This window comes from Schistocerca gregaria, chromosome 1 (genome assembly GCF_023897955.1).
Source record: "Schistocerca gregaria isolate iqSchGreg1 chromosome 1, iqSchGreg1.2, whole genome shotgun sequence".
Lineage (NCBI taxonomy): Eukaryota > Metazoa > Arthropoda > Insecta > Orthoptera > Acrididae > Schistocerca > Schistocerca gregaria.
Window position 1 is genome coordinate 533264311 of NC_064920.1, and position 17051 is coordinate 533281361.

General features: G+C 42.3%; 1 protein-coding gene across 1 annotated transcript in view; it reads right to left on the minus strand.

Annotated features, from left to right (window-relative positions):
- Positions 1-16766, minus strand: part of LOC126355228 (proteoglycan 4-like) — a 111258-nt gene extending 94492 nt beyond the window's left edge. The window contains exon 1 of the mRNA XM_050005505.1: positions 16634-16766. The gene's annotated coding sequence lies outside the window, so the exon portion shown is untranslated. The remainder of the gene's footprint in view (positions 1-16633) is intronic.
- Positions 16767-17051: the final 285 nt, after the last annotated feature.

Below are 17051 nucleotides of genomic sequence, written 5' to 3' on the forward strand. Positions count from 1 at the left end.
CAGGAAATAATGAATTTGATAATGAAGGGAAGTGTGTGGGGTTGGACTGCGAGGCGTTCAAGGTGCGCGGTTAAAATTGTAGGAAGAGACACACTAAACAGGTTCTAACATATTTCAGTTGTGGTGGTAATGCACAGATGAAAGTACTTGCACCGGAACCAGTGTTCGGATTCGAGACTGCCGGCCGGAATGGCCGTGCGGTTCTAGCCTCTACAGTCTGGAACCGAGCAACCGCTACGGAAGCAGGTTCGAATCCTGCCTCGGGCATGGATGTGTGTGATGTCCTTAGGTTAGTTAGGTTTAATTAGTTTTAAGTTCTAGGCGACTGATAACCTCAGAAGTTAAGTCGCATAGTGCTCAGAGCCATTTGAACCATTTTTTGATTCGAGACTAAATCAACAACAATCACTTCACTTCACTTCTCATAACACAAGCCTTTGAGAAAGCCTTCATGTAAGTAAACAGTATTGTGAAACAACGAGACCTTAGGCACCTATACAACTTTTTTTCTACGTTTGAAAGAAAATCGTATGTCTCTTTTGGTTTAAAGAGGCTGCCGCTGGAAGCGGATTCGCCCGTGTGTTCGCGAATGTTTCCATTCGTTACAAACGTTCTGTGGAGAGGTGTTCTCTTGAATAAAACATGTGGCTGCTCTTACAAGCATGCGGAGCCGGCCATGTTTTATTCAGGAGTAAATAGTTGCACACGCGGCTGTACAATGAATAGAGAGAAAGGTAACAAGATCAGCGTCGCGCGATGTCTTCTACGGCCCTTTTCATTTCCCGACGTCACAAACGTTTGTCCTCCAATGACGATGCATTCTTATTTACGAAACATTCGAGTCGACCTCACGATGATCGTAAGTGGCCATTTAGAACCTGCCCTCTCCTCTGGGACAGGACAGAAGTGTGATGGAAGTTTGTCTCGTACTATAATCTGAAAATCATTCTGTTTTCGTCAGAAACTGTTTTGGACTGGTATTAACCATTGATCCTCAACTATTTATTTTTCCGTTTTAGATTTGCAAGAAAGCATATTTTTTGTTTATCTGTCATGCACAGTTCTCGAGTAGGAAGGCGGGCTCGTATCTACCTTTGACTAAAGTAATTAAAAACATACTTATCCTTTGCAGATGACATGCTGCAACTGCTATTGAAATTGATTGTTTGTCTACGGATGATATGCAACCAGTCGCTTGATGAGTTTGTTATGATTTATTTTACCGCTAACTAGTTTTCGAAACACTGCATCATCATCAGGTAGACGTGTTACAGGAACATTGCTTTGTGAGCCATGTGCAGCTAGGCGTTAGAACCGTGGCGATTGCATTGCATCTTGGTATCGATGACAAATTCATTCCGATAAGGTACATTTTATTCAACTTACGCATAATGCGTACGTTATAGGAATGAAATTGTCATGGATATCAAGATACAATGCAGTCACCAAAACACCAGCGTCAACCTGCACATGGTCCACAAAATAATGTTCCTGTAATAAGATATAGCAGCCCCTCTGTTTGTAAGAAGTACGATGCAATGTTTCTTTGGACATGCATGCGGCAACTGTAGCCTTTATGAAATACTGGAAATGTATTCACAGCTGCGAATATGGGCATCCTCGAAGGGTAGAACAGAATGACGACACAGAAAATTTGTGTCGGACCTGGACTCGAACCCTGGTTTGCCGCTTTTCACGAGCGATCGCCTTAATAGTTTAGGCTGTCCGTACACGCTTCACGGCCAGACTCATAATTCCACAAGTTGTCGTCCAAATGTCATTAACCTGCGCTTGTTCACTTACTCTAATTCACATGCAGGGGAGAGACTGAATCGTGAGTCGCTAGCCTGGTATGCATGAATGTCGGAAGGAACATTGCCACGTACTTCTTATAAACACAGGCATTGAAGTATCGTATTTATTCGCTGATACCAGGCTAGCGACTTTCGATTAAATGTCTTCCCTGTACGGGAATTACAGCAAATGCACGAGTGCAGATTAATGGCAGATGGACGACGACATATGGAAATTTGACTCTGTCCGTGTAGTGTGCTTGGGAGCCTAAGTTGTTACGGCGACCCTTCGCGATTAGCGAGATTCGGCCTCGCGTCGTGGTTCGACACAAATTTTTAATATCGTCATGTCATTCTAATGTTGGAAGTTGCCCGTATTCGCATCTACGAATATGTTTCTCCTGTACCTGTAATGCCTCCGCCTGGTGTTGGGCCTGCAGTGGCTCGAAAACTAGTTAGTGGTACTTCAAAATATATCCAATTCAAACCGGAAATTAAAAATACGTTGATGTGAATAAAAACGGTGATCTGAAGCTTAATAAGATGTTGGTGATGTATATGGTCTTAAAATTTTTAAATGTGGTGGTACTGTAGAGTCTTGGTAACACTTTTTCGGTTAAGGATTGCGAGACAGAGGGGACTGGAGAAGAATTAGTACGAGAAAGTATGTGGGATGACTACTAGGATGGGCAAGAGGCAAAATTTAGGTGGTAGGAGACGGGTAAGACTGCACTTACATAGGGAAAATACAGTTGGATGGTTTATTAGGAACAGAGGAGGCAGACCAATTCGGAAGTTTAGGCCTCCATTCTTCATCCGTTGAGACCCGAAGTCATGCTTCAGCGTTAGACATACTGAGGTATGAAACTTCAGTCTACGTAGTCAGTGGTTCCCTGCGCTGCAGTCATCTCCTCCAAGGGCCAACACAGAAATGGTGAAGAATCTATTATCTCGACGGCGCAGGTTTCCGTCGGAAGAAGCGTAAACGTCACGTATCGCGTACCTCGGGGGCACTTTTTTGCGGGGAGAGTGTGGTGAACTTCATACAATCAGCCTCAATAACAGCACAAAAAATTCCATCATTCACTTAATTTTAATCCACAATCTCTTATCACATTTACAATATTTATATTACTGAATTTGTCTCATACAAATAAGCTATTCTGGCTCCAAAAAGTACCATAATTCCATGTGAAAAATAATGTCTGTATCTCGATGATAAGTTCAGTTGCGAAAACGCTCAGGTCACTGTTCGTCTGGATGGAAAGAGATTACAAATATCTTTAGCGAGGCGAAGTTATTTGAGACGAAAAGGTTAGGCGCCTCACCGTACATAGTAGGTAATTCCATTAATATTTGACTGTAGGACTCACCGAGCGGCAGAACATTGTGGACTTGGAGCACACCGAATGTAGGTGCGCCTTGTTCAATGACAGCTTGTGATTTATTGCGAAGTTACCAAGTCAGGCAAACGGCTCTATGCTCCGGACAGGACCAGTAACCTGTAACACCTTGTCTGTGGGATAAATACCCAAACACTACGGTGGCGAACTGATGGTGAGGGCGGGAATCAGCGCGAGCGGACGTATTCAGAAAGTCATTTGTTGAGTAGAAATGATTTAGACTTTATTTCAAAACAAGCTGCATTACCTCTAATTCACGAGTCAGTTGATCAAATACTTTTATGGCTGCATACTCTGCTCTTTTCTGTGCCAGAATAAGCTTAAATTGTGCCAGTGAATGCTATTTTTGTTCCTAATTTTACGTTTATATGGATGCTGCTATTATTTTAAAATTGTGTGTGACCCTCGACAACTATGTATTGTGTTGCTGTGGTTATTATGTAGAGTATTTTAAACAATATCCTACATCAGAATAAGGACAGAGACCGGTTATCACCCTTACAGCACGTTTTTGTGCGATGAATACTTCGTGCCTGTCTGTGTCAAGTTATTCCATATGATTTTAATAGATAAAAGAATGCGAAGTAAACCTATTTTCTGATGATTTAATGCAAAAATCAACACTTACACATAGAGGAAGTGTTGCTGATCTCAAAGATTTGAGAAAACCTGCAATGTAATTTCCGATTCTAGTTCAGAACCGTATGCATATGCAGGCGTAGATAAGTCGTACAGTTTTCACGATGAATCTTCTTCTGACTCCTTATTTTATTTATTTATTTAGCGTATGGCTTATAACATCACAGTAAAAATTACAGAAACAACACGATTTAAAAAAATAACATTGTATAAACAGAACAATAAATAACATTATGTATATAAGGACACCACCAATTGTAAATTTACTCTCACAGAAGAGCAATCACAAACAAACGTCCAGCTTAGATAATATATAGTCGATTGCCTCTTGGGTCGCCATTAGGAAATCCTGTGGGTCTGACTACTGACACCTTGTTACTGGTTTCCAACACGGTTCAGTATTAGAGGGCGCTCTCATTGCTCTTCGCTTGATGGTATGATACAAGTATTACAATCAAGCTCAACAGTGGTGGGACAGCATAAAACGACTTTCCATTCTACATTGAGAGAGCAGAAATAGTGCTGTTTGCTTGTTGATACTAACGCCACCATCAAACCCAACAGATATGAGACATCAAAAGAAAAAATAAATAAAATGTTCAGAAAAATTGCTTGGTTTTCAGTAAATGGTGCATCAAAACACTTATTCAAATACTGTTTTTTCACAGCAGTGCTATGTGTGCCGACGACCAAATAAAGAGTTAGATGGTCGAAAGAGATGGCTTGCGAAAGGCCGCACACGGCCACCCGGGCGCGTGCTCCACTTGCCTGTGGTAACGGTGAGGGCCCGGAATTCCTCCGCCAGACAAAGGCGTCTCGGCTGACCCGTAAGCTCGAAACAATTGGCTCCCCGCGGAGAAGCAGCCACGGCCTGTCAGCGCTCCGGACGCAATGAGGGCGGCCAAAAGGAAGAGCGCATTTCTACACTCCGTGGACCACATGCCGGCGTCTCTCTAGCGTGGTACACTAACGGAACGAGATGACGCACAGTTCCGGATTCCCATACTGTGCACCAGTGTCCTTAGGAGAAGGCCAAGTTTCTGTGCATTGCCTTCAGGCTGAGGTAGTACGCTGATGGTAACTCGCTAGTGGATATCAAGAACATACTCCCTGGCGTAAGGTGATTATATTGCAAAATTCTAATTACCGATTCATTTGCGGTGTCCAATGACATTAGTGTGACCACTTGCCAAAAGCCTGATTAACCACCTTTTGCTGCTTAGGCTGCTGTCATAAGTACAGGAAAAATGTCGATGAGGCTCTGGAAGGTACCGTTAGGGATGTTTAGCCATGCCGAATCTGTGTTTGGTTATCACGTTCAGTTCAGGATAATCTATTCTCGACATTTCAGTTTATAGACCTACATTTAGCATTTTCATTTAGAGCGTTTTTTTCTTAAACCACAGTAGTCGATAATGCTGTAGTTAGTAAACACGTACAATGAATACGTTGAAGAAAACACACTTAAGAAAACTCCAGCATACTTGATGAAATGTACACGCAGATCTCGAGAAAGTACAGCCTGGATCCTACAGGATAGGCAAGCACAATTCTGTCGCGGCACATATGTGCCATGCAAAATCATAAGTTTCGTATTTTATCCATCCTCAGCAACTGTAGTTGTAAGTAAAGAAATAATAAGCAACTACTTGCAAGAAAGAAGTTTAATATCTTCACCGGTTTCGGGCACTTCTGAAACCGGTAAGGAAATTAAATTTCTTTTATGAAAATGGTTGGTTATTATTTCGTTACAAAAATTGGAAGTGTGAAAAAAGAACATTAAAATCTAGAGAAACACGTGCGCCCAAAAGTTATTTTTAACATGACGATGGGACACTAACTCTAAAAGAAAGATATAATACAGAAACATCAGAATTATGTCACAAAGGAATTAGAGACTTTTGATGCCAGTGGACATCGATTTATATATTTGTGCCGGATTGGGATTCGAACTGGTGTCTCCAGCTTATTAGGCAGGTGCACTGACCACTACTCCATCCGGACACAGCGGTCACAACAACCGTATGGACACTACTCTAGCACGCCCCCCGACAGACTCAAATTTTCAACTAGTACTGCACGCTTCTTCTGTAGCGCCCTTGCCATTAACCTCATTACTCGCGGCATCTCGCCGATTCCCGCAAGAGTTCGGGCTTGATGTGCAGCTGCGTCCTGAAGGGGTTATTGGCCGTCCTCGCCTTAATTATGTATGTGGTGTCCGTTTCTCACGTATCTGATGTATAGCCATAGAAAAAAGGAGCTAATGGAACTTAAATAAACAAGCTGTCAGTTAATCGGGAATTGGTCTTATGTACTTAAAAGGCACTAATAAAAGCTTTATCATTTGACAGGAAATTCCACTGCTGTTTAGTCGGCTTTTTCTGTCATCGGGAAACTGGTGCGCTTGGGAAGCAGGTGGCCCAGGCAGCGTGTCGGTGGTCAGGCAGCGGCCGGTACGTCACGGAACTCTCTGCGGCCAAGGACGACTCACCGAGCGGCGCGCCGGCCTTGCCGCCACAGGGCCAAGGCTGCTGTCCCTACCGAGCGTTCAACTCTCCGGCTGCAGGCGCTGGTCAGCTAACGGACCTGTGACCGTGCAGCTGCTCGCTCCTCCAGAGGAGCTGTCTGGTAGCTCAGCATTAAGGACGTTCGTATAGCTGAACAATTTTTTTGTCAACTGCGTTCTCTCCAGCTGTTATTCATTTTGCATGGGGAATAAAGTTAATGAACATATGAAAAAGAAAACCGAACAGATGAGAAAACAGCCTTGAGGACCTCGGTTCGGTATATCCAATAAAACAGTCATCTAATTCGAGAGCCATGTTCAGTATTACACCAAGAAACTCCTTCATTTCTTTTCATGGAACAACTTTTTATGAGTTCCACAGTGAATATTTTGTTTGTGGGGTCGGCTTATGTATTACCTCTGCTACATAAACATGTGTTATGGTCACAATTTCATGAATAAGGGCACATCTCAAGAATGTGCAGTTAGCTACTCTAGTTGTTTAACTGTGCCAATGCGTGCTGTTCATTCCACTTCTGAGACGACCCAAGGCAGAAAAATCCAGGTGACTGAGAGCAGGTGATATCTGAGGGCAAGGCACAGGCTCTGCTCCATCAATTCATATCGAACCATAATGGTGCGTTAGACGTCGTCTTACATCAGCATCTTCCCGAGACTCCGTCGGGCCATCGAAGAAGAATTCCCAAATTCCCAAATCATGATTCATGGGTGAAACGCAACACCAAGGAATTGTGAACATTGAAAAATTTTCTGAACAAAAGACATTTTTAATTGTTGGCACCTAAGCTATTAATTATTTATTGACTGAGTAGTGTCAGGTCTTGCCCACTTTCACAATCCACGTACTTTGTTTCTGGGATATACTTAATGTGGACAGCTCTATTCATATCGTCACACTTTAGATGTAGCTATTATCTTCAAATGGTTCAAATGGCTCTGAGCACTATGGGACTTAACTTCTGAGGTCATCAGTCCCGTAGAACTTAGAACTACTTAAACCTAACTAACCAAGGACATCACACACATCCATGCTTGAGGCAGGATTCTAACCTGCAACCGTAGCGGTCGCGCGGTTCCTGACTGTAGCGGCTATAACCGCTCGGCCACTACGCCCGGCAACTGTCATCTTCAGTATCCAGCATGATCTAGTTCACATGACAACGATTTCGTACACAGTGTAGAATTTGTTGTCGTTGGAGTTCACTGTGTTTCACACTCTCTTACCACTGAACCATCGCGTCCGGTTTCGAACGTGAAAGCTTATGTAAACAACATTTTTTCTAAACCACTCTTTGTACAAGCATGTGGCCTGTACAGAATGAATATATCGAAAAATATGACCATAAGAAAAAGTATTTCTGAAAAGGCACTCGGATTTGTTTACGTGCGAGACATGCGGCCACAAGCAACATCACTGATATTCAGAGTGCGGCTCCCATTGCTGCCGGCGAATAAAGCGCAGTCTTTCGTCTGCGTCCTCAATAAAGAAACCCCAGTTACGTTAACTGTATAGGCACAAGCTATTTTTCTCTCACTTCTCTTGCAGTGAAAGCAATCTTGATACGTACAACGTTCTCTACCACGCACTGCACCTCAGACTGACGACATACTCATAAGGACAAGAATAACTTTAAAGTTTTAAATGTGTCCGTAAAGGTTTCTGCCATACTCAAAGCGCCGTTCAAGGCGGTGCCATTTCTGCGGATAAGGAATCGGGAGGATTACAGCCAAGAAAGCCGCAGCCAGTTTGCATTATTCATGACCTTCCAGTGAAGGTTCAAAGAACCCGTTCGCTTCGCAACCGAGCCGCCGGCGATCTTGCAGCAAGTGTATGCTGACATCGACGCAGAGCATCGAAAAACAAGACAGCAAACTATGCACTGCGTGTTAGGGAACTTTGCAGCAGGCAACGGAATATCTGCAGAGGCCCGAAGCGTATTTCTAGTGCATAACGTGCATTAGATGACATTAAACTGTCCCAACAGAGGGGAATTTCTGTGTCGGATTCTCTTTTACTATCATTTCATTAATCGCTTCAGGCAGCTGCATTAGCAGAATTTTCAAGTGTGTTTGCTGCGTAAGTTACAAAGCTCATGTACATATGGATACAATTTAATACACAACAGCGAGGAGCACTAAAGTTGAATGAATAAATGTTGAGCGATAGTCCGAGTAGACGCTGAATATATAGTAGACATTCACTCGGTGTTTTAGAATTCTTATCGTTAGATAAGGAGCTTTATTGACGCGGAGGTAAACTAATCGATGCAATTTCGAAATGCTTGGACAGGGTGTGAACAATTTATTTACTTTTATTCTCGAAGAGTAAAACACACATTATCAGAGCCGGATTCTTTCTCAAGTCTTAGTACGTGTTATGTGTTTCTGTGGGTAAATATATCAACGTCGATTCGAACATGGAAAAGGCTGCAGATTGTTCATTGTACGATCGGCGGCTATAACTCATTACTAAACCTTTTACTGAAGCAAAGAGGAGGATTTGATTTGTGGGATAAATCTACGACAAAAAAGTACCTTATCTGCTTATGTCCATCTGTTAGCTAGAACTAGTTCTGCCACATTATTTACCACCAAAGCAACACAGTTTTTTGCAGAGTTGGATTTTTTGTTGCAGAAAACTTAGGAAATTATACAGACAGAATGATTTAAAGCAGACCACACCGTTATTAATGATGGGTCTGCGAATCTTTCCCCTTCGCGTAATTTTAAGTATTAACATTTCGGAAACTATTGAAGACCGCTAGTATGTTACAGAAAAACGCTGTAAGTCTCTGAATAACACTATTTTTGAGAAGCAAAATCATTTGGAAAATGGAATTAAAAAGGTATCGTCAACCGAAAAGAAAGAGGAATGAATAAGGAAACGAACAATTATACGGAGTACGTATTGATTAGCTCATAGCAGGGTTAGGAAATCTGGAAAGAAGGTTGTATAAAGCGATCATTTAGAATGCACCTTAGACATAAAAAACGATGTTGCTTGCATTATTAAGGAACTATATGACTGCTGTCCGACCGTGAAGCGTGCTCTCAGGCTGTGAGAAGTTTCATCACAATCCATCAGAACAGATGCAGTGAACGAACACATTGCTGCATACATATTTCTGCTTTCCGCCAGAAGACAAAAATGACGGAGCTCCTAATAGCATTACTGAGGATACTAGGAAGGAACAAACGCCCTCTTTGGAGGTGGCTAGCACTAACTGAATATAATTTCTAAGTATAAAATATTTTTTACGCAGTACAAGAACACGTCTATAGTAAATATCTTCTCTGTCTCGGTGCTGGCGGAGGAAGTTGAAATTTGTCACAGCAAAGCTACACAGTAATTCGGCAACATACATTGTATTCGCAAGGTCTAAATTTTGGTAAGACTTGTGATAATATGAAATGGAGAAAAATATTTTCCACTCTTACACAGGATATACTTCGATTAAAATAATTTTGTTACTGACGCCTCAGCGAGTCGAGTGGCAGAGACCATCCGCAAGCCAACCGTAGTTCTTTCTCAAGCGCCATGTGATCGCCGTGCTGCCTATTTTGTAGATACATGCAGAGTCTTGTAAAGCATAGCTGACTTTACGTCGGCAACTCTACCCCTCTCCTCTCCCGCCCTCCCGCTTTCACGCCAAAGCAATCTGTCAATCACAGAGTAATTTCATTCGAGCTGCAATGTCAACTACAGGATTCTCTTCATACGAAGCACACTGCAGAATGATAAAAAAGTTCAGAATCAGTTCAAAACCAGAACTTCTCATTACCGACGCTGATATTTAATTTGTATATAGAAGAGGTAATGAGGAGAAAACGCTCTATGGGAGTGATATGAAAAATTATCATGATATGTTTCGCGGGCGACAAGGCAATAATCGCCGGAAACGTACGACAATAGTATCGAGTGCTTCATTAATTGGTGCGAGAGTTTATTCATGGCTGTAGTACTCACTAAACAGAAAGAAAACTCAGCAGGGGGGCATGCTGGACACCTAATGCCAACATACTCTTAAACAAGTGGATAATTTTGCTTCGCGAGAATTGAAATGTGTGGTATATCCCATTTATATTGACCAACCCAAATAACGTTGTGTCCAGAAGCAAGATAAAAAAAGAAAAATGTATCAAGCAAGTATTATTAGCATTAACCAGCAAGACTGCCTTTGTTGTAACATTAATCGTTACGAAGCTTTGAACAGCAGTACGTCTTTTGTAAATAGCACCCTACGTCTTTAATTCTGTAATCCATTTTAACCTCAAGAACTGTTCACAAACGTATCACAGAATACCATTAACGTAAACATAACGCAATTAAAAACGTAAAACAAAAGTGACTTTCATTCTTGTACATTCCAGGTGCACGAAGTAAGCTATTTCGTGCACTTGCTGGAGTCGACAGAAAACAAATGGAAATACAGAGAAAATGCACACTGGTAATTCAGTCACACTTATCTTGAACACCCTAAATGAGCTGCATTTCTACCTTTCCTTCGTTAACATCTTCAACTGAAGATAATTGACTGAATGACCAACATGAATTTTTCTTCTGTTTCTGTTTATAAAAGACATACTACTGTTCAGACCCTCGCAATGAATAAATTTACAAGAAAGGCAGTCGTTTTGGTTAATGTCCACCGGGTAGATGAAGAACATTTGTTTGATACATTTTTTTATGTGCTTCTGGACAAAATGTTATGGAGTAGTCAAGGTAAATTGGGCACTCTATAAAAAGAAACAGCTGATAACACATAAACCTGGAGACCAGAACGTGGATAACGGGGAAAGACAGAAATGGAAGTCTCAGAAATCTTTGAAATGTGGTTTTGCAGCAGACTGTTAAAGATTCGATGAATTGATCGAGTCAGGAATGAAGCTTCCTGAGATGAGTCAACGAGGAAAAAATATCTTATAAAGAATGTAACGAAACGAAGAGAGAGAATGATTGTGCACATATTAAGACGTAAATAGTTGATGGAAACCGTAGCTGAGGGGCGGTAGGAGGAAACAATGATAGGGGCAGATCTAGTTATTATTATCACGAGGTTTGATTTGGCAAACGATTGGAACGGAGAACTGTGTATAGCAAGCATTGAGGTTGGTGAACAAAACAACAAATACGCCATGAGAAACAGTTATTAAATCAGTCTAGCTGTCTTATTTCTTTTGTGGCAGCGTAATGAGACGAATTACATTTTTCACTTAAAACGATCTAGAACGCTATGCTGAAAACTGATACTGGAGACAAAGACGACAGAAGGAAAAACAGGAACAAGAGGAAATGCAATATCTTGAGCGATCTGCCGCTGATACGCTGTGTGATACATCACAACTTTTATTTTTTTTATTTTTTATTGTTTGGAGAGAATTCCGGTGAGCCGGCGGTGGTATTTCCTGCAGACGCGGAATCTCTCGGTAACGGTGGCCTCTGCTTTCTCCGTGACAACTCACGCACGTCCGGCTAGCTGTCAGCTTCTGCGGTGCGAAACGTGCCACCGCTGCCAGCGAGATATTGAGTCTCTTAAAGACTAAGTTGACCCACATACTCCTCGAAGCGGTTCTCTACTGCGAAGCGACTAACATAGTCGTGCCGCTGATCAGCCACAAAAATTAAATAACAGTTCGGGTAAAAACTGTGGAATAGTGACAGCCATCGGACTGGAGAAAGTGCTATCGATTTAATCTCAGCAGATTTTCATTCAGTAGAAGTGGAACAACAAAGGATCTTTCAAGAAATGGGCATATAGATAAAAAAAAATCGATAATCACGATGCAGAACTTTTCGGAATGTAGTATTTTTTGCTTTGTCCACAACTCAAATTTTCGCTTGGCCGCTTTGACTCGCTTGATACACGACTCGCTATACTGTGCACGATGTCGTTACTCCTACCAAATTTACCGTTATTCGTTTTAGCATATTTCTCATTCCCCCGTGCAGATTATGATATGCATGTTGTCCCAGGATGAATGGTCAATATCGACGGATATAACAGGAACGATCATTCGAAGCAAAGACGCCCAGTAAACACGGGCTACAAAATGCACTTCATCTTCGATGCTGTGAAATCTCTTCTACGGCAAGATCTTTGCTTCCCATATTTTGGAAGGAGGCAGTATGAATGAAAACAAGAAAAAAGGGGCTCTAAAATTCCGACCTTAAGATTATGAGCACCTGTTCTGAAGAAGATATCTGTTTCACAGCAGCGAAGATAAACAAGGGCTCATAGCTCTTAATGGATGCACTTTAGAGCCCATGTTTGCTGGGTGCTTTTTTCCTTTTTTTGATCTATACCACCACTTCTCAAAATACGGAAAGGATAGAACCTGCAGTAGAAGAGATATGTTTTATAGTATCGAAAATGAAGTGCTCATACGTCTTAGGGCATGCATTTTACAGACCATGTTTATTAGACTTTTTTGTTTCGAATGATATTTTCTGTCATATCCCTGAACACTGACCATTCCTCCTGGGACAACATGTATTTTCACCCTTACCAATTGTATGAGGACGTCTTAACGGTCAGGACGGAATGTCAAACACAGAAACAAAAGCAATTTCGCGCAAGCACCAGAAAAGGGTAATAGGTTGACTCATATTCAAATGGTTACAGAGGTCGTTGGGTATGTGCTACGAGAATATACTCGCATTCAGAAGGACGTCAGTTCAGATCCCTGCCCGGTCAACTACACTAACGTTTTCTGTAGTTTTGCTGGATCACGTAAGAAAAATGCTAGGACAGTTCATCTGGGACGGATATGACCTTTTTGTTTTTCACCCTTCGCCAATAAGAGCTTGTGACTCATTCTAAGGACGTCGTCATTGGAACGTTAAACTCTAATCTTTCTTCCCCCCCCTCCCCCCTTATTGTTCATGTTAGGTTTGATTTGTAGTATTTATATCAGTCTCTGACCGCACGATTTTACTTTATTTGATAATCAGTTTCAGTCAGCAATTATTATCTTCAGATCAGTCTGTGCTGATAGAATCATATTAAAAACGTGATAAAATTTGTACCGTGTTTGACGAAATCAGAAAATTAGTTACACGATAAAACTTTAGAACAATCATTGTGTGTGACGTATACAGTTGGGGTCAACGTCTGCATACTCAGCGCTGCCGACCCACAGAATGTTTATCCTGGACACCAGATTTAAGTTTTTTCCACAATTTTATTAGCACAGACTGATAAGAAGATGCTCGTTCCTGACTGCATTGATTATCACATACGATAATAAAAACTCTTGTGATCAAAGACCGATATAAATAATACAATTAGAGCATCTATATCGCGACTGCTACGGTCGCAGGTTCGAATCCTGCCTCGGGCATGGTTGTGTGTGATGTCCTTAGGTTAGTTAGGTTTAAGTAGTTCTAAGTTCTAGGGGACTAATGACCACAGCAGTTGAGTCCCATAGTGCTCAGAGCCATTTGAACCATCTATATCGCTGTGTCATCGTCCTGTCGATGTCACACTTCGTTAATCACATATAGAACCCCGCAAGAAAAATGAGACAAGTGAAAAAAGGCATATTCATTTTACGTCACCGAAAAATACGTGTGAAGTGTCCAATGTGCACGAAAAATATAATGTAATTTACTGACCACAACACTTACTTGAAATTTGAAGGAAGGTTATACTATTTCAATAGAAATTTTATAGAATTAATTCGCTGCGTCTAGTTTTCTGAAGTACTGCAGTTCTGAGTTTTGTCACTGTTCTTGCCGGAGTGCAATACTTTAATGTGAGAGAATAATACAAACTATAATTACAATCTATAGTTTCCTTTTGCAGAGGGTCGTCCATGAGTACTGTTATGCGATAAAAACCTGTAGGAATATCCCCTCCAACGTAAGCATTAAAGCAGCCTGACGCAGCGACTGGCATTAGCCTTTGGGAGAGAAGTGTAAAGCTCCGCAATACAGGAGAAGTAAAAAAATATATTGTTTGGCTGAAATTGTGGTCACTCACGACGTTCAAACATTTGGAATACTCAGGATTATGAATTGGAACAACCACATGGATCTTAGCTGTAGGTAAATTAAAAGGCAGTCACTGATTTATTGGTAGGATACTTTGAAACTGCAATTTGTGTATCAGAGAGGCTTCTTACAAAATTCATGTGAGTATTGTACTTAAGAGAGTATGGGTTCCGTAACAGGCTGGCCTAATAGTTGCCGACGGGTGACAGCTATTTACATATAAACCATGGACGTCACAGTTCAGTGCATGGCACAGCGTATTCTGTACCAATATTAGCGATTTTGTGGTCTATTTCTTTCGCGTATTGATCGATAAAATATAACTGTCTTTGTGTCTCTGTTTCATTCTCAAGATCTCTGAGCGTGATTTGCGCCAGTGGCATCAGAACTGACGCATTAGTTTTCCTCTATTACTCATTCTCAAAATTTACCAAAGACGATTTATAAGAACTCCATATACTATGGCAATGCTCCAGAATTAGTCACTGTAACGTTTGCATGCAGTTTCCTTTAGCGATGCACTTCACTTTGCTGGAAACTTCTCAACAAATATAAGACTTCCATTCATCACCCCTGTTACTGAATTTACGTTTTCGTCTCGTTTCATATCGCTTATTAGTGTTATGCGAAGTATTTACATGCGGTGGCCGTCTCCAGACGTTCGTCACGTCACTATTGTTGAAATAAGAGGCTCACGAGTTTTTTCTCATTCTTATAAGCATTATCTTGCATTAATTCACATTTAAAGAGAGTTTATCGTTCATTACACCAAGTGGAAGTTTTAGCGAAGTGTTTGTGCAGTCCGAAGACGATACCTTGCTGTAGGCAACGGTATCTCAAAAATCAGATACTCCTACTGGTCTTATCTGGGGAAAAGCGATCATATCCGAGCATGACAGGTACAATTACTAAAGAAAGATTATATATATATATATATATATATATATATATATATATATATATACAAAAGTATGCAAAATGTATCTCAGCACTGGAACTAGTGAAAATATGAGGCGGAAAGGAAGAGGAAGAAAACGAAGAGATAGAAATTAGAATGCTGTTATCGCAATTTGCCTGCCGCTGGTGGCTTCAGCCAGTGAATTTGCTCTGGCTAAGAATATAAATGAAGCATCGGGGGTGGACGACATGGTTATGGCTGGTACTTCCCTAAGTTAAGGTTGCTGGTGCTCCTTTCATCGCTATCCAGTGGCATTGATAGACTTGAGCAGCCAGCCACTGAAATGGGGAAGAGGGCTAGGGACCGTGTTCTTAAACATTAGATGCTGAACCGAGAAGAACCAGACACGTTTGCTGAGGAAGAAACTGATGATGCAAACACAGCAGCGCAGTGAAGCAGCCAAGATGGTCATAGTGAAGATGCTGAAGAAGAAGAAGATGACGAACAGAGTGCTCGTAGTCATGATATTGTATCTCCAGTCTCTAAACGAAAGTAATGCTGATTACGCCGGCCAGAGTGGCCGAGCGGTTCTAGGCGCTACAGTCTGGAACCGCGCGACCGCTACGGTCGCAGGTTAGAATCCTGCCTCGGGCATGGATGTGTATGATGTCCTTAGGTTAGTTAGGTTTAAGTAGTTCTAAGTTCTAGGGGACTGATGACCTCAGAAGTTAAGTCCCACAGTGCTGAGAGCCATTTGAACCATTTGAATGCTGGTTACTGTGCTAACTAAACGTCAAAGTTACATAATGTGCCGACAGCAAAATCACATTAGTGTGCTGCTTACCTTGAATATGTCTGAATTACGTTGAAATATTGTACATTTACTACTAATAAGTTGGTTTTGAAAAATAATGGTCCTATTGCGCTTACTTGTGGCATACCCAGTGATTCTTTCGGTACTGTTGAGCAATCGGCGTCCGGTATAACGTACTGGATGCTATCAGTGAAACATTCGCCGAGACAGTGATATACCTGAGAAGATATTGGATGTGATCGTAATTTAGTTATTAGACGGCGATTTGTTACAGTGCCTGTTTGGAAACAGAGAAAAACAGAATCTACCTGTTCACTCGTGTCGTTTCCGTGGTATAGTGTGTGAAGAAGTGTGTTGTTTTCTTACACGAGTAGCGTTGCTTCAAAGCGTTCTGTCTGAAAAGACGTCTTGAACGCAATAGCAAACATGTCTGGCACAACAGAATTATCTACAGCCGGCGTTGTCGCAAGGTTTCCAAAAGTCAACAAACAGGGACTGACCCGCCGATCTGTACTCACGGCTGCCGAGGCAGCGAGGGAGGAGACGCTGGTCGCCTGGCTACTTACAGTGTGCTGCGCGCGGCGTGAGGGAGCGTGCTCTCTGTCGCCGTGGCCGTCTCGCTCGCTGCTGCAGAGGCGGTGCGTTGGGCGCTGAGGTGCGGTGCGGGCGCCAGCCTCGGTTGTCCCGGACTGAGCGTCCGGGCCGCGGCAGGTGGCGGCCGCTTACGGTACCGCCAGCGGCGGCGGCAGCGGGCCCGCGCGACCCACTTCGCCCACAGCCAAACTGCGCCCCTCCCCACGGCCAGGGGCAGCGTCGCAACCCGGTCGCCGTCTTCCCTCGCTGCCGCGGAGGTCCACAAACATCACGACGGCAGCGTGTAGCTCCGACATTTGATTAAACGGCACGGGCAGAACACGCAATAGCGAACAATTTGTTGCCCCTGTGACATGACTGTTGTTTGGGAATGTGAAGTCCGTGAAATGG